The 20,947-nt window shown below is 59.0% G+C and overlaps 1 long non-coding RNA gene across 1 annotated transcript; it reads left to right on the forward strand.

Annotated features, from left to right (window-relative positions):
* Positions 1-193: 193 nt before the first annotated feature.
* LOC308179688 lies at positions 194-6,160 on the forward strand. Its single transcript, XR_013940489.1, has 3 exons — positions 194-908; positions 1,293-1,391; positions 1,493-6,160. It is a non-coding gene; the product is annotated as an uncharacterized lncRNA (long non-coding RNA).
* Positions 6,161-20,947: the final 14,787 nt, after the last annotated feature.

Here is a 20,947-nt window from a genome sequence, read left to right on the forward strand (position 1 = left end):
ACGCCGCCGCGCGTCCCGGCGAGGGGCGGGGCCTCTCCCCCACGCGCGCCTTTCGCGGGAAAATTCGAAGCCGCCGCCGGCTCGCTCCTCTCGCCGCGGGCAAGGGGCGGGACTACAGCTCCCGGCGTGCCCCGCGCGCGGCGCCGCGGGCCGGCGCAGCCTCTGGGCGCCGCGGGGCGCGGTGGGGGTTGTAGTCCCGCTGGATAATGCGGTGGGGCCGAGGGATTCGTGGGGTCCCCGAGGGGGCCGCGGGGGTGGATGCCCGTGGGGTGCCACGGCCCCCCCTCTTCTCCAGGAGGTGCAATGGGAAAATGCCCTGAAAAGGCCCATTTCAGCCTGCATGCCCTGTTTCCTCCTAGCAAGCCTCCGCCATGCCCCATGACGCCTGCCGTGCCCACCCGGTCCTCCAGCCCCGCTGCCTCCCGCAGCCACCCCTTGTGCAGGGGCACGAGCACCGCTTCGTTATGTTTGATTGCCTGGTCATTGTTGTTTCAGCATGGCAAAGCCCCCCACATTATCTCCCATCACCCAGGGCCAACTCACATCTCCTTCCTAGACACCGACACCCATTTCATGCCCACAGGTTCAAGGGCACGAGGTGGGCACAATTATCCCACCCCCCTGGTGCACCACTCTGCACCATGCCCATACCCCACAACCAACCACCCAAAACAGCCCGGCCAGCCACGGGGCTCGCTGCCTTCCTGCTCGCTTTTCCCGGCCCTGCCGTGCACATTTTGGGGAGTTTTGGCTTCCTCTCGGGGTCCTCCCAGCCCCTGGAGCCCCGGGCAGCTCCCCCAGCCTCCAGGGATTCGGTTGTGGGGGAGCAAAGCCGACGTCGTGAATCTCCACTTCTGCCACGCACGCAGAGGCTCCAAGCACCGTTCCCCATCCAGCCAACGCTGGAGGTTGAGAAATTAAAATAATAGCTAGATATGCTTTCAGGAGAGTGATTCCTCCGTGTAATTATAATACGTATTATCCTCCCTATGAAAATACATTATATTGAATAAATTCCCTCTTTGAGCAGGGCTATTCATACTATTCATTTGTTTCAGTTCAAACATTTTTAGCTCATAGATCTGGCAGGTTCTTGTGCAGCTTTGGAAGTTCTCCGCAGCTTATTTATCTGCTTTCTGTGTTGCAATACAGGCTAGCGATAAGAATAAAGCCATTATAGATTTGTGAACAGCACTTGGATTTTTCAAAGATAATTTAATCAAAGCTATTAGCAAGTCAGAAAGAAAGATTGCTTTTTATTCAGCATAAAAAGGAGACCTCGTTCTTCTCAGGAAATGTTGTAACCACCTGAAGTCACTCACGGGAACTTGAAAGGGTGGCAGCGTTTTTGCTGGGGAGGAGATCCATGTGGGAACAGCTGACTTCAAAAGGTGGGAGTTTCGCCACTGCCTTCAAGAAGACACCATTAGGCAGCTCTGGCCTCCCCGTTTACATCCTTCTCTTTTCTTTCTTTCTTTTTTTTTTTTTTTAGGATTTTACCAGGGGAGGAACACTTTTGTGACTCAGGCAACCCGTGAATACCGGAACATAAATTTCCCCCAGCAGTGTTGGGAACACAAGGCGAGCCTTAATCTGCTCATGAATGAGGGCTGCAAAGCGAGCCCGGCCCCGCTCCGACATCCGAAGGGATTGAATTGCAAAAAGGAAGCAGGCAGCCATCGCTGCCGAAGGAGAGGGATTTTGTAAAAGTCCTTCTGCTTTAGCGCAAATAAATAATGCAGTGGCCGGCTCCTGGCTGGAGCGGGGCAGTAATTCCCCCCAGCACCTGGGAGCGCAGCCCAGAGCCCTAAATTCCGGCTGCTCGCCTCTGATCCCCGTCGCACTCGTAAAGCAGGGATGTGCAGGGCTCTAACATTGAGCCAGCCCCGGCCCTGTGATCTTTGAGATGACAGTGTCCCTTTAATTTAATATCATTATTTTTGACTGGTGCTAGCAATCCAAAGTGCTGAGCATTTTCATCTCTCATTGTGACAAATACACGCTGTAATTCTTTGACCAAAATGTCAGTCTGCTCGGAAAATGACTGGCCCTCAGAATGAGAAAGATTTCCAGGGGATTAAAACTGGGCCATTACTCTCCGGTTTAAATGCATTCAAGGCTCTGAAAGCCTATCTGCTTTGGTTCCTTTTGTACGAAAAGTTATTGACTTATCAAGGTTAAAATACATTCAGTATGGTCCAATAAAACAGGGATATCTCAGCATTCATGCTGTCATTTGCAGGTCCGTTTTCATGGCAACAGGGCTCTTTTCTGCACATTAAACGGTTCAGTTGTGCAAAGTTCAGACATTACATAAACAGAGAGGTAACAACAAAAAAAAATCAATGAGCTCATAGGCATGGAAAAAGGAGATAGCATTGATTGGGCCCGCCGTCGATATTTGGGATCGCTGGTTCCTGCCCTGCTCCGAGTGCTCCCGGACACAAAGGGGAGGCTGAAGGACACCAGGGACAGGCTGGGCCTCCGCTCCTCCCTCCCGTTAATTAACGCCCCTCGTTAATTGATGCCCCGCTGGATTGCCCGGCCGCAGCGGGGAGGACCCTAGCCCGCTGGGGCAATGGTTTATTGTGCTGTTAACGAAGCCACCTCCACTCTGCATGCCTTGGGGGACCCCTGGTCCCTGTTTTGTAGGAGTAGGGGGGCTAACGGGGACGGCTCGGGGTCTCTGTGCCCACCGGGGTGCACGAGCCCACCAGGGCCAGCAGGAAAGCACCAGAGAGGCAGCAGTGGCCGGGTGTCTTCTCGTCGTCCCTGTCACCGCGGTGGTGGCCCCGGCAGCGCCAGAAGGCCGCGGGGTGCGGGGGGGGGGACTTGCGGGGTGCTCGGCGACTGACTTTGATGCTGATGGGAGACGTCAAGCTTTTGGCTCCCCAGTCCGGGGGGGCGAGAGAAATCCCAGCGTTAAAGCGCTCGTTAGAGGAGAGACACCAACATCTGCTGGGAGAGCAAACGGGGAGCTGCGAGCCGGAGCGAGATGGCCACGGGCAGCCAGGCGTGAAGGAGGAGGAGGAGGAGGAGGAAGGGGGGGAAGGAGCCGGGGGCTCTCCAGGCTGCAGCACAGAGGCTCTGCCACCCCTTGCTCCATGTGCAGCTGTGGGCTTGCTGCTGAGCACCTCCTGCATCTCCAGTGTCCCCAGCACGGCCCAGAGCAGAGTCTCATCCACTGGGGAGCCCATGGGGAGAAAATGCTCCTGTCCTGCCCTTTGCTGGGCTTCCCGGAGCCCCAAACCACCCCCAGCACCGGGCCCAGCCCGATGAGAAGGACCCCAAGGGTCTGGAGGGGACAGGGCTGCTCAGGGTGTCAAAGACCCATCTGGGAAAGGAGACCATGAGCTCTGCCACGTGCAGACGCCTCCCGTGTCCCTGTGTTCCCGCAGGCTCTGGGGGTGTCCCGAGGCATCTCCCCCACAGTCCTGCTGCGGTGGGATGGAGATGGGGCGCTGGGGCAGGACCTCGAGCAATCCAGGGGTCAAAAAGGCAGAAGCTCATGTGCTTTTGGTGATTTTTTTTTCCTCCTTTCCCTGGTTTATTTATAGATTCCATGAGTTATTCAGCTGAAACAAATCCGTTTCAGCCGGGTCCCGGGGCAGCCGGCAGCCTGCGTTATCTCCCAGGCAGCTGCGCAGCAGCCAGCACATTTTCCATGGGGGCATCAGCAGCCCTGGCACAAACAACCCCAGTGTCTGCAGGGAGGGCACCCTGTCAGCGTGGGGACCCGCTCAGGACCATGCTTTGCACCCACTGCAGCCAAAACCCTGCTCCAGCCCCGAGAGGGGTCAGCGATCGCAGCCACCTCTGGGTGCGTCGTGCCCCCACCCCTGGAGGTGGCTGCCACCCACCTGACAGGCCCCAGGGCACCTTAAATTCCACCAAAGACCCCCAGAACTGCAGCCCATCCTTCCCAGAGCTCCTGCTCTCACAGGGGGTTCACCCCCAAAACTCACTCTGCCAAAGCTTTTGGCTTTGCAAGGAATTTCCTGCAAATACGGGGTGAGGGGAGCTCGGTGCCACGCTTTGCTCTTGCCCCCATCCCTCTGGTGCAGCGCTTTGCACCTCGCTCCTGCGCAGATCTTTTATTTCCCTTTTGTTGATCCGAAACCATTTCGTCTCTCCCCCAAACGACTTGATTATCCCGCTTAATTAATAGTTCACCGAGCGGTGCCAGCGAGCGCTGGCAGCCTGGATGGCAGGGTGGTCTCTGCACGGGGAGGCAGCCCACGGGGGCACGGGGTTATGAGGAGCGGGGCTGGGAGCCAGGGATCCAGAAGCAGAAGCTGAGTGAGTTAGAGGTTCCCTGGGGGTTTCCACCTTTAACTTATTTGCTGCTTTCCCCTCCGAATCTGCTGACATTTGGAAAAGGGGAAGAGTTGCAATTTGCTTGGTTCAGCAGGCTCCCCCTTCCCCTGCGCCTCTTCGCAGGCCCCGCACAGCCCCTGAGGTAATTCCCCGCTCCTGGGGGGCAGCAGGCATGGGGCTGGGGGCAGAGGGAATCCCAGAGGGGCCGTGGGGGCTCCCAGCACCGTGCAGAGACACGGGCAGGAGCCCAGGCTGGCTCCAACCGCATGTTTGTCTCCGTGGGGTCGCAGTGCCGGTGGTGCCGGTGGTGCCGGTGGTGCCCATGCAGCCCCGCTTCCCTTCCAGCCTGGGAAGCACCTGATTCAATTCTCTTGACAGTCAAGAATTCAAAATGATTTATTAAAAATGTATAAAGCCCGGTTGTTGGTGTCTCTCCTCTGATAAGAGCATTGTCTCCCGTGCCGCTCCTGTGTCAGATATGCTCAGCTTTGGTTTATGTTCCCCTCACTCAAAGCGCTCCTGAGATGACATCCACGCTGGATAAGAAGGATCCCGCCACTGTGCATATTAATTTTCAGCAGACTGCCTCGGGCAAACAAATTCAGGCTTCAAGAGTCATTACAGCTGATCCACGACCTCTGGGAAGGCGGCGCTGGGAGCTGCCGCCCCCACCACTGCTGCCGGCGAGCACACGGGATCTGTTGCCCCCATCCCGTGCCCGTGCCCGTGCCACCAGGCCCGGCCTGGCCACCACCAGGACGAAGGGGTCGGAGCCCCCCCAGCCCCATCTCACCCCAGCCAGGACATGGGGTTCCCCTTCCCGAGGAGAGCAGCGGGAAGATTGATGAAGACGCGTACAGGATATGAACGGCTCTGTCCCCGCGTGATATATCCCAGCCCTTGGCCGTAAATCTGGTTACGGGGGCTCAGCGCCGAGCGGAGGACAAGCGGAGGCACCGGCCTCCCCGGCACGGCAGAGGCCGGGGCGAGGCGCAATTCTGGGCCGGTTTTGATTCACGGCCACCCCGTTCTGCAGGGGTGTTTTCTGGGGGCTCCGGGTCCTGGGAGGATTTATGGGGGTGAATTTGGAAACCGAGGGAAAGGAGTGGGAGGCCTCCCCCACCTGTGCGCCCACCCCACCGGCGGGGCTCACGCACACCTGCGGCTGGAGATGCTCCTGTCCGCATCCTCGCAGGGCTCCCACCTCTGTCACCAGTGGGGCAGAGAACTGATTTAAACACAGATTTCCCCCCCCCGTTTTTCCAAAGGTCGATTTTTCAGCAGCAGCTCACTTTCCCTTACAGCCCAGGACAGTGGCAGGGGGTGGACGTGTCCCTCCCCGGGTCCCCCAGCCCCACCTGGGCCGCGTTTGCTTGTCCTGCCCCATGTGGGGCTGCGGTGGAAGGTGCTGGGGGCCCACAGGGATGCCCACCTGGGGCGGAGGGGGCTCAGCACCCATAGCACCCCGTGGCATTGGGTGCATGGGCAGGCCGGCAATGACAGCTTGGGCTCAGCATCGCCCGGGAGCTGGGGTACAGGGGGGGCCGGGGGCCGCTGGCGTCGCGCACCGCTGAGCTTTACAAGCATTTATGGGTGTCCTCCCGCCGCGGGGCTTTGATCCGGGTGGCAAAAGAGCAAATGCAGCCGCCCTTTGTGCGGCAGGAGCGGGGAGGCTTTGAAGTCTCCCAAAATCAAACGGGAGGCACAAAGGCAGCGCCTGTTTATTCCCCTGCCATTCAGGCGGGAAGGAGGGCGCTTTTCTCTCCCTTTTTATGTGCTTGTTCCCAATTAGGAGCTGCCCCCGGCTCGCACAATAACACGTACAAACTTCCCCCGGGACGGCCCCGGCTCCACCAGGCGGGATGTAGGGACGGGATGGGATGGGGATGGGGATGGGGGTGGGGATGGGATGGGATGGGGATGGGGATGGGGGTGGGGATGGGGGTGGGGATGGGGATGGGGATGGGATGGGATGGGATGGGGATGGGGGTGGGGATGGGGGTGGGGATGGGGATGGGGATGGGGATGGGGATGGGGATGGGATGGGGATGGGGATGGGGATGGGGATGGGGATGGGGATGGGGATGGGGATGGGGATGGGATGGGATGGGGATGGGATGGGGATGGGATGGGGATGGGGATGGGGTGGGATGGGGACAGGGACAGGGACAGGGATGGTGACAGCAAGGGAGGTGGGTTGGCGATGGGGAATGACACAGGGTCCCTTCACAGCCCCCTCCTGCCCTCCGTGGCCACGCTGAGCCCCCGCCACCCGGCCGGTGCCTTCCCCTGGGGACCTCACACAGCTCCAGGTGACAGCCAGCAGGCCCCCTCTCCACCGGGGTGATTAGGTGGATTATAGCAATTAGCTCCGTCCCTAATTCTCACCCCATTTTATCTTTTACCTTTCAAAGGCAGGAGAAAAGAGAAGCTTTTTCACACCCCCCCTTTTCCTTTTTGGTGGCCTCTTTCAGACCTCTGAAGGGAAGAGGAGCCCAGTGTGTCCGTGTGAGCGTGTGTTTTTGTGAGAAAAATACGCATTGATCATTTCTGGGAATCAGACTGTGTTTTTTACTCTGAAGCATCCATTATACGCAGCTGCTTAATTGACGAGTGCTGCCTAGTCACCTCGGATGCCGGAGTAAAACAGCCTAAAAGCTCCAGCTCAGAGGAAGTCCGTGCTTTATAAATTGATTCAGTAGGAGAGAGAGCGAGCGAGCGAAAAAAAGCATTAATTACAGATGCTTCTGTGGGCACTGTTTTATGGCAGAGAGACCAGGATGTGGGCAATTCTCCTAAATGTGCTGATTAGACAGCACTTCATGTCTCGGAGCACATTAAATGGGCTCTGTAAAGCTATTAAAGATGCAACACCATAAAGAATTGAAGAGAGGGAGAGGGAGCGGCGGAGCCCCGGGCTCCAGCCCCGCTCCTGCAGGCGAAGCTCGGCATCAACAAGTCGGTGGCGGGGGTCCCACGAGGACGGTGTCAGGGTGCGGGGTGCCGGGGGCTCTTTTTGCCCAGGTTTTGGGCAGCGTTTGCCCAGGTTTGGGAGCTGCCAGCCCTGGGGATGGGAGCTGTGCGGGGATGGCGTGTGGGATCCCAGCCACAGCCTGGCCCAGAGCCCTCTCTGAGCGTCCCCATCCCCTCAGGGGATCCTATCCCCACTCGTCCCTATGTCAGAGGCTGAATTTGAGCCTCCTTGCACCATCCCAGCCCCCTGCGGTCCCTTCTGGTGAGAGCTGGTGGCACGGGAGCACCGTGGCAGTGCTGGCTACTGGCACCCACAGGGGTATCCCTGGAGCATCCCCGGGGCACCCCTTGAAGACAAAATCCTTCCCCCTCTGCCTGGTGCTCCCATGCCTGGAGCCTTGTGCTCTGGGAGGAAAGCATCCCCCGAGCCCACATTGGGTGAAATCGTGGTGTTTTGGGCATTTTCAGCTTCACCCATGGGCCCCGGCCAAGGGCAAGGGAAAAGCCAACCAGCCCGGTGCTTCTGGGAGCTGCACATGGCAGGACAGCAGCACCGTGCCCGCCCTACCAAGTGTCCCTTCGGGCCCCGTTCTGTCCCTGTCCCCCCCGCCAGCAGTGCCACGGGGTTAACATCGCACACGAGGGAACCGCGCGTGGGAACCCCCTCGTCTGCGGTCTCGGGGCCGGCGGGGCGTGCGATGTTAACAGGGCCCTGCCGTGCCATCGCGCCGGCAAATCAATTTGTCAGGACGCAGCTCACCAATTAGCATTTGCTGGTATTATTATTCATTTGCGCACTGCAGATTCCTGGGAATTAATCAGGGGCTCGACAGGAAGGAGAGACGGGTGCCAATGATGTCCGGACGCATGCCGGAGGCACCCAGGGACTTGGGGCTGCCCTGGGTGATGCCAACCAGCACCCACCGCCCACCTCGCACCCAAACCGGGGGGCGAGGGTGACCCCAGCCTGGTGCAGAGCCAGCAGCACCGAGGGAGGCGGGTGCCGGTGCCAGCGCCAGGGGCTTTCGGCAGCAGATGGGATCGCCCGGGCAGGGAGCTGAGCCACGCACGTGTGAGCAAACAGGACAGGAATTCACAATCGAGGCTATTAAATAAGGAAGCGCTGAGCCGTGCTGGCTCGCCACGGCGGGGTGGGAGCGGCCCTGTGGGGGCACCGTGACCACAACGCCGGGCACAGCCCCACCGCGAGCTTTGGCACCGGCACCCGGCCCCTCTGTGACCCAGGGGACGCTGGGGCTGGGTACCCCAAGGGACCCCCCAGCTTTTTCCCCAGCCGGGGGTCCCGGGGCTGCCGGCTCTGGCTGCACGCGGTGGGAGCGGTGCGAGCGGTGCACGTGGCGTGCACGGCGCGCGTTGTGCAAGCGGCGCGCGCGGTGCGAGCCGCGCGGCTCTGACGGATAATCAATTTCCCTGAGTCAGGGAGAGACGCACTGTCCAAACGCATCAGGCTTTAAATGCCAACTTTCCTAATGCGATTTTACAATTTCCTATAATTGAGTCGCAGCGAAACTTCCCCCCCTTCCCCGGTAATTAGGTGGAACGAATTCAGCGCTCCCCAGCCTGCCCAACCTCTGATCTGATGGCAGGGCCGTGCTAATCGTGCCCCCCCACACCCCCCAGGACCACGTCACGCTGTCCCCAGCCATGAAAATCCACCCAGGATGTGCCGTGGCTTTGGGCCAGCATGACCCTGGGCCCCTGGGGCCACCCTTGGCCAGCACACATCCCCAGGACTGACCCACACCAGCCCCAAAACAGAGCCGTGCCAATGCACAGCTGCCCTGATGGGCCTGCTCGTGGCCCTCCAAGGGCTCCATGTCCCCTCCCCAGGGCTGGACAAGGGGACCTGGGCTGGGGGCCACTGAGGGGTCCAGGAAAGCCGTGGGGATGGGGATGGGGATGGGGATGGGGATGGGGATGGGGATGGGGATGGGGATGGGGATGGGGATGGGGATGGGGATGGGGAAGGACTCGTGCTGCCAGAAGCCCCGCCACTGCTCAAGGTTAGCGCTGGCAATTAAGGGCTGGGATTTGCATGCAGCAAATGCCTCCAGCTAATTACAGGTTTAAAAGGAAAATGATTGGAGATAGGATTGTTTGCAAAACGGGCACAGCGGCGGAGCAGTGCTGCGGGCGGGAGGCTGCCAGCCTTAACCCGGCACTGGCTGGGCCACCGTGGCACATCTGGGGCCACCACGTCTGGGGACACCACCTCTGGGGGCACCACATACGGCTGGCCATGGCAGGAGCTGCTGATATCTTGGGGCTGGCAATGGCTCTGCCGTGACCAGGGGCTGGACCAGGCCAGAAAGCCCCAGGGGGCACGGGGGGACCCCCAGGCCACGGGGGGGTTGCTCGGTGGCACCAGGTGTCCCCACGGACCTGGGACAGGTGAACCAAGCTCCCAAAGCATGGGCAAAGCGGGGCAGCTGCTGGGCAACCCCCAAGTTACCAACCAAACCCAGCAAAAACAGGGGAAAAAAAAAAAAAAAAAAAGGAAAAAACGCCAGGGTGCTGAATTGATTCATTTAATTTTCCCTTCTCATTTGATCAAGAGCAGGGTGACATTTGGCAAAAGTTGCTGATGAGGGATTGAATGATTAATTGTCATGACAACCATTCCTGGTTAATGACAGGGATGAGATTGTGCCGGCATAAAAGGCGGCGAGTGGCCTTGAGTGCCTTGGTGCTAAATTACTAGGCATGTCACTGTTTGTGCTTTTGGTAAAACGTGGCCATGCGTTTCTAATGAGAGGTTAACTGTGTCCCCAAAGTAATTACAACTGATTGAAGAGGTAGTTAGTAATTAGAGGATTAACTGTAATGAGTCTCACCTGCAGCGGTTGCCATGGTGACAGTATTTTAGATGATCGGAGTTAAAATAGGACGGGAGACTTGGTGCTGGGGGTCTCGGCTCTGCCCCCTGGGCTGCTGGGGGGGGGGGGCGGTGCAGAGATGGGTGCCCCCAGCACCCACCACGGCGCGGGGTGCTCTATGATACAGGGTGCCCCTGGCACCCCGGTGGCTTGGCCCTGGGGGGTCCCATGGGGGCACCAGCAGGGAACCCCCCAGATGCCTGTGGCACCCCGTGCCGTGCCGTGCCACCCACCCTGCGCTCCTGGCACCGCCCGACGCAGCTCCTCCGGCATCTTCCCGGCCCCTCGAGAAAAGCCTCCCGTGCTTTGATGGGCCTCTGCAGAAAAGCCAAATCCCAGTTTCTGAGGGTGGGGAAGCCCCCTAAAAAGCACAACCCCCCCAGTTCCCAGCAATCTTTCCCGTTCTCCCCAGGGAGCCCCAGAGGGGTGCCGTCCCCAGGGCCACCAGCAGCCCGCGGGGTCCCGTCCCCGAGCGCACGGAGACCTGCTGCCAGCTGGGCAAAGTGAAGCTGCCTCAGCTCCGCTTGCTCCCTCCCTCGCGCAGATCACAATTTACAGTACCGTGTAAAACCTTCAAGTACAGTATCTTTAATTATTCCATCCATAAATGATAAGCACCATTCATTTTGGGGCTCTCATTACAAATTTATACCTCTGTTTAATGTGCTCACTAACATCAGCCATCCCGCAGCTCGCAGAGAAATATTGAACAATCCTTTCTGGAAAAGCCGAGCGGATACCGCCTGGGCTATTTTGGACCTGGGAAGAGAAATGGGCGAGGGGATGGTATCGGGTTTTAAAATGAATAGAGAATTCAGCCACGGGGCGCCGGGGCTCAGGGCGAGCTGCAAAACGTGGGGGGTGAGCGCCGGGGGCTCGGAGCTGCTCGTCCGGGTGCTTCCCAGAGGGAATTCTGCCTCTCGTTTTGGGAATGGTTGAAAATGAACTTCTTACTTATATTTGTATTAAAAAAAATAGGCATGAATGCCATATTTTTATATAGAGATGTAATATATACATGGGAAGGTTTTTGCAAATGCTTAACTTGGAAAAAAAAATGAATCCCAAACATTTCAGATTCAGGATAAACATAACAATTTGGTTTGACCTGAAACAGTTGTTTTTCGGGATATTTTTCCGTTTCAGAGTGCCCATGGTTTGTCCTGGCCTGGAGCAGCTGCCCCCAGCTTGTTCCTCCCCAGTCTCAGCTCAGGGGGAACGGATGGGATGGGATGGGATGGGATGGGATGGGATGGGATGGGACGGGACGGGATGGGACGGGACGGGATGGGACGGGACGGGATGGGATGGGATGGGACGGGACGGAATGGGACGGGACGGGATGGAATGGGACAGGACGGGACGGGACGGGACGGGACGGGATGGGATGGGGCTGTGCTCCCACCAGCCCAGCAGCACTCCAGCAGGTTCCCCTCCAGCACCTCGGGTCTCTTTTTGTGGGTAAAACCGCGCCGGCGGGGAAAACATGGCACGCCAGCAGGCCCTCTCCTTGGCAGGCAGAATGGCCGCCCGCCAGCAGCGTTTTAATGCCATTACACCACAGATACAAGCTCTTAAGCATTAAAGATGGCTTTTATGGATCATAAAATCTATTATTGCCACTCACTGCAGTCACCAGCCCAGCCGTGCGCGGCGTGGTGGGGCGCGGGTGCTGCGGGGCCGGGCCCCTCCTGCAGCGTCCTGCTGGCACAGCCGGGGCTCGGGGGTCCTCCAGGGGGGGATCTGTGGATGTGGGGACACTGGGGGGGGGGGGCACAACACCAGAGGACCCCCCCAGAGTGTGGGAAGGGGCTCGCCCCAGAGCATTGGGTGAAAAGGAGTTTTTACAGAGATGTTGGATGTGATCTGGGACTGTGAGGAAGCACGGGTTGGAAACGTGCCGTGTCTGGTGCAAATGGAGAAGGAAAACTCTCCAAACACAGAATAATTAATGGAAATATTTGCACTTAGGGTTTTTTTTTTCCCAAATCTTAAATTTAGGGACAGCTATTACCTGCTAGGGCTCCTTTAAAGAGGAATTAGTGGTAGCTGTTGTAATTGCACACAAGAAGGAGTAGCCTTCTGCGAGAGATAAGCTCATAATAAGCTGTCACTGCCGGGCGGCTTTAGAGCATTAACACGTTCCTTAATAAACAGGTAATTGCTTGTCCCCATCCAGGGACGCCTCCTTCTGCGGCTCCCTGCGGTCAGCAGGAAGGGACACCAGGGCCGATGCTTCGGGGGGGCTGATGATGAGCTGCCTGCACTGGCCCCTTTTTGTGCTATGCTGTGTCGTGCTGTGCCATGCCGTGCCGTGCCGTGCTGTGCCATGCCGTGCCATGCCGTGCCGTGCCATGCTGTGCCATGCCGTGCCGTGCCGTGCCATGTCATGCCATGCCGTGCCGTGCCATGCCGTGCCGTGCCGTGCCATGCCGTGCCGTGCCATGCCATGCCGTGCCATGCCACGCTGTGCCATGCCGTGCCGTGCCATGTCATGCCGTGCCGTGCCGTGCCATGCCATGCCATGCCGTGCCGTGCCATGCCGTGCCGTGCCATGCCGTGCCATGCCGTGCCGTGCCATGCCATGCCATGCCGTGCCGTGCCATGCTGTGCCGTGCCGTGCCATGTCATGCCGTGCCGTGCCGTGCCATGCCGTGCCAATGCTCAGCCCGCTCTGCGCTGAGCCTGTTGGTTAATGCTCAGCCTGCACGGGGACGTGCCACAGCCTCTAACTTGGTCAGAGGAGAGCAAGAGGCAGGCAGGCCAGATGTCACAGCTCCGCCACCCAGCTGGGCACGAACCCGGCTCCCTCCTTCTGCCGCGCTGCCACGGAGGTTAAAAACCCGAGTGAATTATTGACGGTGTTTGAAGGGCGCACGTGCTGGCCAGCCGAGCGCCGTGGCTCTGAGTGGGCAGCAGCGGCTCGCTTCGGCTGGGATTTGGGGGGGTGCCACCTCGCTGCGTGCCGTGAACCCTCAGGCCGTGTCGCCCTGCTCGGCTGGGCAGGATATCAGCTGGCCGGGACGCTCGCCGGGCAGTTTGCTCCCCACGCTCGGTGCTCACCAGCCTCAGTGCGGGGTGGATGCGCCGCGTGCTCCAGGGCTCGCTCCCACCTCTGCCCCGGGCTCCTCTCCGAGAGCACAGCCGAGAGGTTCTCAATTATATTAGCAACAGTTCTCATTGAAATTAAAAGTATAATTCATGAAAGCCCTTCTGCTCGTGTTGGGCTCAGCAAATGCTCCGAGCTTCCTCCCCCTCCTTTTTAATAAAATCTAAACTGTGAAGCTAAACTACTTGACAGAGTCCTTTAAATATGTGCAAATATATATTTGCACTCATTTTTTTTTTTTTCCTGGAGGCTCTTCCATTAGGTAATATTTGTTGCCAACATTAATTTCATTAGATTTGCATGGCATTTTAATAGGAGCCCCGGTGTTTTTTTGCATATATTAGCATGCACAAGGAAGCTAAGATCGACAAATTATAGTAAAATAAAAATCCGTTTTAAAGGCAGTGAAGGGAACTTCTCGGAAGCCACGTGTGAGGATCTCGGCCCCGCTGCTGAGCGGGGGGGGGGCAGCCCGTGCCCTGGCCGTGGTCCCATCCTGCCGCCGGGCGTGGGGCTCGCAGCGGGGCTGGGCACCGCGCGCTGCCCTATAGGAAATGTAAACGGGGGGCTGAGGGCTGGCAGCCACTTAATGAAGACATCCTAAACCTGATTGTCACGCGCACGCGGGGTCTGATTGCAGCCAGAGACCCAAGTGGAAGAGCTCACAAATTAAATACGTGTTGATTATGCAAACTTGATCTCGTGTTTATTTCTCATAAATAAGGCATGAGCCGGGGTTCGGCTCTCCCCTGCGCGCTTCCGAGGGCGATATTTATTGTATGCAAATGGGCCACGGGGCTGGGAGGAGAAGCAATCAGCTGCTTATCAGACAGCGCCTACGATCAGCCTGGAAATAATAACGGGGGAATAGTTTCACGTAGGTTGCGATGGAGATTACGCGGTCATCACCTGGAATTTATGGCCTCGGGGGCGCGGGGCAGCGGCCGGCAGATGTGACCCCCCCCAGCACCAGTCCTGGGGATCCGCGACGGATTTGGGTGCACTTTGCAGCTCCCTGGTGCTTTTCGCTGAGGCTGTGCCCTCATGGGCAGGATCCTGCGCTGCCCGGCCCCGGCTGCCAGCACGATGACAAACAGAGTTTGAAGTTTTTACAAAAATCCGATCTGCCCGCCTGTGTGGTCCCGCCGGCAGTGCCACTTCGGGGAAGGTTTGGGAAGGAACCTGTGATGATGATAAATTCACCGAGGGATTTTTTTATTTTTTTTTTCTTTTCCTTCCACATCATTTTATAGGAAATACATGTTGGAAATGAAATTGAAATGAAAATGAATAAATATTTCATGGAATACAATTACCGTGGCTCAGGACCAAGACAACTGCAGCAGATCCCGCCGCACAGAGCGCCTTGGCGATTCAGCAGCCACCAATTGCTCCCTCGCCTTTTAATCTGGTTTTTGCTACACAAATAACCCCCTGTGCCCCGGGAGGTGCCCGGTGAGAGCGGGGCGGTGGCTGCAGGCCTTGGCCGTCACCGCAGGACCAGGGCACCCGGTGCCGCCGGCGGGGCCGGTGGTGCTGCGGGCACGCGGGCTGCAGCGCGATAAGAGAGAAAAATCAAACCAAATCCAATTCCTCACCGTAAAAGCAAGAAGGGGATAAGGGACAGCGGAGGAACAATGAGGAAGATGGCAAATTCAATAAGAGGTCCTGGCGCAGCAGGTCCCAGGGTCCTGCGGCTCCCGGTCCCCATATTGATTTCCCGTCTGCTCTCCCCGTGCCGCGGCTCCGGCAGCCGGTGACAAACGTCCCTGCCCGGCCATGCTCCGCACGCGGGCTGTGGGACGCGGCCACTCGCAGCCATCGCCGGTCCGCGGGGAGGAAGAAGCGCCTCTTCCAGAGCGCGGCGGGGAGCGGAGGATTTATGAGAAGCAATTTGGTGGAGAGAGTTTATTTGGTTTGCTGCCTTGCTGGCCGGGGCCTGGGGAGCAGCGGGGTGTGGGGCTGCCAGCCGGGGTGGCGCGAGGCGGTGTCACCCCTGGGCCACCCCAACACATCCAGTGGCCCCTGCACTGCCCCCGTCCCCCCGCCACGGCCAGCACCCTTCACCCCCACGCCCTCCAGAGCGGAGGGGAAGCGGGGTGGAAGGCAGAGCAGCCTCCCTGGCACACCACCCGCTTGCGTTCCCTGCCAGGTGCTCGCAGCAGTGGGATCGGAGGCGCTTTGATGCTCGCGGCACGGCGGCACTTGGGCTGATCGCGGCAGCGCGGGGCGGCGGCAGCCTTTGAACAGGCATTACGGGGAAAGCTCAACAAAATGGCACAGCCGCAGAGGCGCGGCGGCGACGTGTTTTCCCAAAGCAGGCATAAAGCAGACGCGCAGACAGTGCTTTGCAAACAATTTAATTTGCCTAATGCTTTGATATCGAGGAGGACGCGGCTCGGCAGGCGCGGAGAGAGACGAGAAACTCCCTTGGACGTGGGGGGTGGCTGCGCTGTGTGACGCGCTGGCGTGCCATGTGCTGTGTGCCATGTGCCACGTGCCATGTGCCCTGTGCCATGTGCCATGTGCCGTGTGCCCTGTGCCCTGTGCCATGTGCCATGTGCCGTGTGCCCTGTGCCATGTGCTGTGTGCCATGTGCCATGTGCTATGCGCCACGTGCCGTGTGCCATGCGCCACGTGCCGTGTGCCATGTGCCATGTGCCATGCGCCACGTGCCGTGTGCCCTGTGCCCTGTGCTTTGTGCCATGCGCCACGTGCCATGTGCCCTGTGCCCTGTGCCCTGTGCCTTGTGCCATGCGCCATGTGCCGATGCCACGTGCAATGTGCCCTGTGCCATGGTGACCCCAGCTCCCACCAGGCTGTGCCATGGGAGAGGACGAGCATTGCACCCCGGTGCCACCCCCGGTGTCAGCCAGCCCTGCCCAGCACCCAAATGGGGCCGGGGCTGCGGGAAGCCTCCCCCCCCAGCACCCCAGGAAGCTAAAGAGACAGGGCTGGGAGCGCTTAAGGAGCGCGGCTGTCAGATGTGGGGCGCGCTGAAATATTAATGGAACTAACATTTCAATTACCTTTTATCTGTACAGGCTCAGGCTGCAGCGAGGAGGCTGGGGCCGCCCCCCCGCCCCCCCGCGCGCTGTCACCCAGACATTCATGCTGTGCTGGTTCTTTTTATTGGTTTTCATCACTTTTGACATTGCCAACAATGAACCTTGAAGTAAATTTTCAGTAGTGACTGTGTCAGTGGAAAACCGTCTCCCCGTCATTTTTCTAAATTAGGCAATGATTTGAGTCCTTGTGGCTGGAGCTGGAGGAGAAGCGATGGGGCTGAGGAGGAGGAAGGGGAGGGCACGTGGAGCCTATTTCCAACCCCCCAAGCTCATGCCCAGCACCCCGTTCCTGGCAGGATGAGGCCCTGCCACCCGTTACCTCCCCGTATAGCCGGGAGGTGTGTGGACATCTGTGGTGCTGCAAAAAACCTGCCCTGAGCAGCTCCCAGGTGTGCCCCATCACCAGATGTACCCCTGGACCAGATGTGCCCCAAAACCAGATGTGCCCCACCACCAGATGTGCCCCACCACCAGGTTTCCCCCCCCACACCAGATGTGCCCCAGCGACGGGGCCGTGGCCCGGCCGCCCCCCCGGTCCCTGCACAGCACCAGCAGCCCCCTTCCTGCCGTGAAGGCAGACGTCAGAAATCAGTCAGCCTAATTAAATTGCTACTGACTTCCACTTGCGTCCTCAGTCAATAGTTACTTTAATGCTATCGGAGACGGAGCTGGCTCTCAGCTGAAGACGTTCCTCCGAGCCTGATGCGTTCTGACGGCGAGCTGATGGTTGGCGATGATGCCGGGAGGAGGGCTGGCCGCCGGGGACGTCACCACAGCGTGGGGACATGGGGCACGACAGCGCCTTCCCAGAGGGACCTCTCAGACCTCCAAATGCTCCAAGGACCCCGGAGTGGGGGAGCCCCAGCCCAGTATCCATTGCCCCCTCCCGGCCCCTCTCCTGGGGCACTTGCCCGTCCCTGAGCCCCGTGGCATTTGGGGCCAAGGCAGAGCCCCAAACCCAGGCTGAGCGCACCCCTGGTGGCTGCCTCCAGGGGCACAGAGGTGGCAGGGACGCAGATGGGGACACAGGGGGGATGCAGGAGGGATGCAGGAGGGATGCAGGAGGGATGCAGGGGGGACGCAGGGGGGATACAGGCAGGGATCCCCACGGGAGGCATCCACAGACCCACTGCAAGGTGGGCTGGGAGTGAATGCTATGATGCTGCTAACGTTGCCCCCGCTAGTGCCATGCAGCCGGTGGTGATCTGAAATCGCCTCCCTACAGTCGTGGCAAGCTCCTGGAAGCCAGCTTGGTGCTGGTGATGCTGGGCTCGGCCCAGCGCCGTGGGGCCGCTCCGGTTCCCGCGCGGTGCCGGCGCGTCCGCACACCTCCACCGAGCCCCGGCCCTCCTCGCCCCGGGGAGGCTGAGCAGAACTTTAATTTTAATGTTCATCGAGCATGTAAAGGGAAAAGAAAAAATCAATTTAATAACTTCTCTTCACAAACAGTGCCTGGAGGCTGCTCAGCAAGCACGGCTCGGAGAACTTGGGCGAGTCCTTTGTGCTGCGCCGCGTCCCAAGGGTGCTGGGGGAGGCCGTGAGCCACAGCGGGCATGGCGAGGGGGCAGCAGCAGCGCCACGACAGCCCCTGCCTGTGTTCTGCTGGGTGCCTGAGTTAGTGTCAGTCAAACTGAGAAAGTCACCCACGTTGTGAGACAAACACAGCCCCAAATTCCTGGTTCCTTCTCGTTCCTGTGCACGTGGGTTGCGCATTGCGTTGGGGCTGCCTGCATGGGCTGCCCGGGCTGCATGGGGCTGCGCTGCCTCTGTTCTCATGGGAAGAAGCTGGAAATGCTGCTAAGATTCGAAAATAACACATATGGTAATTAAATACGTCTGAGTTTTCCCCGGGTGAGGGGTACAAGCACGGCAGCAGAGGCAGGGAGCTGTGGCATGGGCGCAGGCGGCCCCGGTGCAGCGCATGCATGGCCAGGGCCGTGCCCGCTGGGCGAGCCGCTCGGCGCTCTCACCGCCCGGATCAGCTCTGCAGGCACCCAGGGAATAATTTATTGTTGAACTATAATGCAATTCGCGGGATAAATTATTCAGCAAACTTTGCTCGACGTAGGGCAGCCGCCCGGCTGTCACAGAGGCTGGAGGAGCCGCTTGGTTCCCTGGGCCGTGCAGCCCAGGTCGGGGAGGAGCCCGGCTGTGGGGCTGGCAGCCCCCCGGCCCCGCCACCAAGGGGCTGAGCACAGCTTTAATTTTAATGCTCATTGAGCGTGGAAAAAGGAAAAAGGGAAAAAAAAAAAATCGATGGAATGAGCTCGATTTGCAGATGGCCGGAAGGCTGCAGCGGGTAGCGCCTGGGGACACCGCGCGACACCAGCACGTGGCTCCTGTCCCCACCGCACGGAGAGGCCAGTGGGGGCGAGGGGACCTGGGGACGTGGGGACATGGGGAGGTGGCAGCGGGAGCCATCGGTACGTCTGTCAGAGAGGGGAGAGGCTCCTGGCTTGGAAACGTGGCAGAGGTGCAGCAGCTCGCATCTTACCCGTGATGTTGAAGGGGGGCCGCTACGGCAGGTTGGCGGTGCCAGGGAAATCCCTGATTATCTGCAGGCACAGGGGTGATGCAGCGGCCCAGCCCTGCGAGCACAACTGGGGGACAGTGGGGGCTGCTGGGGGACCCCCAACACAGCAGCGCAGGGTTGGGGACGGGGCCAGCCACCACGTGCCCCGGCAGCAGCGGGTGCCCGCCCCTGCTCCGCCGCAGCGCCGAACGCAAAGCGAGGCAATCGATTCCTTCAGCCACGATTTGGGATTATAATGATTTTGCATTTAAATAATTATCCACTCTCCCCCTGTTAGCTCTGCTGAGTCGGATGAAAATTTTGCATCTTATTTATGAATATGGTTTCCTTTAGTCACTCGCTGCCTTCCCTTTCCCTCCTCATTAAATGCGTTCGCAGCACACACTTCAAATGGCACATTGCTTGCAACATGCCTGCCCCAAAGTGCATATTAACAACTGTTTGCTATCAGCTTTTGATTACATTCCTTTTTATCTTTACATTTCAATATCATTACAAATCCTAGTGTTATTCAAATTACATCAATTATTCAATTTCTACTGCTCAGAAAGTGAAGTCAGGCTTCACAATGGCTGAGCAGTAATGATCCAGCCCTTCCGAAAGGATTTAAAATTCAGATGGGATCCATTTGAGTTCCATTAACCTGTACTTTTGGCTTCTGATAAAACCAATGAATTGATTCAAAAACACTTTCAAATTCATTTCAGGAGACAATTTGCGGCGGAAATTATTTGAATAAACTTTCTGTTTACTTTGATGGCAATTTCTCAGCGCCGCGGGTTGCAGCCCGTTTTCATTTTGCTGCTCAGGGGGGGGGGGGGGGCGCTCCTGGTGCCGGGGCCCCATCCGGCCCCCCCAGGACCTGGTCCTGGTGCGGGCGATGCTGCAGGCACAGCCAGGCGGTCTCTGCCCCTGGAGCTTCCCCATCGCTGCCGGGGCAAAGCCCCCCTCTCGCCTCCCCTGCCCCAAGACCCCCGCGCCGCCCCCCTGTTCCCCCCCTCCGGTTTGCTGCGGGTGACACGCAGATAAATAGCCCCTGTCATCGCCCCCGTCCTGCCAAGAGGAGGTGTCACGGTGATTTATGGCACTATCTGCGGCAGGCCGTGGTGCGCGCCGGGGCCGGCAGCCAGCGCCATGCCATGGGGTGGCCGGGGAACGCGGCCACCGCCGGGACCCCACGGGGACACAGGGGCACCGGTGCCGTCCCCAGGGGTGCTGGTCCTGCGGGGCACCGGGTGCTGGGGCTGAGGTGCTGCTGGGGGATAAATAAATCCCATTTCTGGGGGTGCCGAATGGCGTGGAGCTGTTCTCCTCGCTGTGGACAACCCATAGGCTGTTCCCTGGTGATGGATTCTCCAGCGGCTCATATGGGGTTGAGCCCTCACCTACCTGCCCTGGAGGAAAGGGGACAGCCCCTTTATTCTCTGCAGCCCCTTTCTTCCCTGCACCCCTTTTATTCCCTGAAGCCCCTTTTATTCCCTGCAGCCCCGCCTGTTTCACCAGCTGGGACTGCCGGTGGGATGGGAAGGAGGAGGAGACGACTCCGACAGCCTCCAGGTGTGGCAGCCACAGGGCCTGAAACAGCCAATTTGTGAAACGAACACCGGTTTCAGGTGAAGCACGTCGTCTTCATCAGACACACACACGTGTGGCCCCCAGTGCCCCGCTGGTGTGCTGAAGGAGTGCTCCTGGTGCAAGCCCTGCCCCGGCGTGGGGCAGCTCCCAGGGGACCTCACCACCCCCAGCTCCGTGCTGCTGCTCCGCTCGCCCCCGCTGTTATTTTATTTTTGTGCATGAAGCCACGGGCAGATTTTGCCCGAGATCTACAATATTGGTTCTTTCCCACTGGGAGAACATTTTGTATAAAATTAAAGAGAAACGGCTGTAGTCAGCGCTGTCAGCCGCCGACCCAGGGCTACTTAGAAATTGCCTCGGTTAAATGAAATTGGAATAAAATCGGAGACGTGTGTGACATGCAGAGGCGGCGGCGTGGTGCTGCGGGGGCCCTTTGCCTCCCCTGCTCCATCCCACCCTGGCTGGGGGGCGATGC

This window comes from Anser brachyrhynchus, assembly GCF_964034855.1.
Source record: "Anser brachyrhynchus genome assembly, chromosome: 17".
NCBI lineage: Eukaryota > Metazoa > Chordata > Aves > Anseriformes > Anatidae > Anser > Anser brachyrhynchus.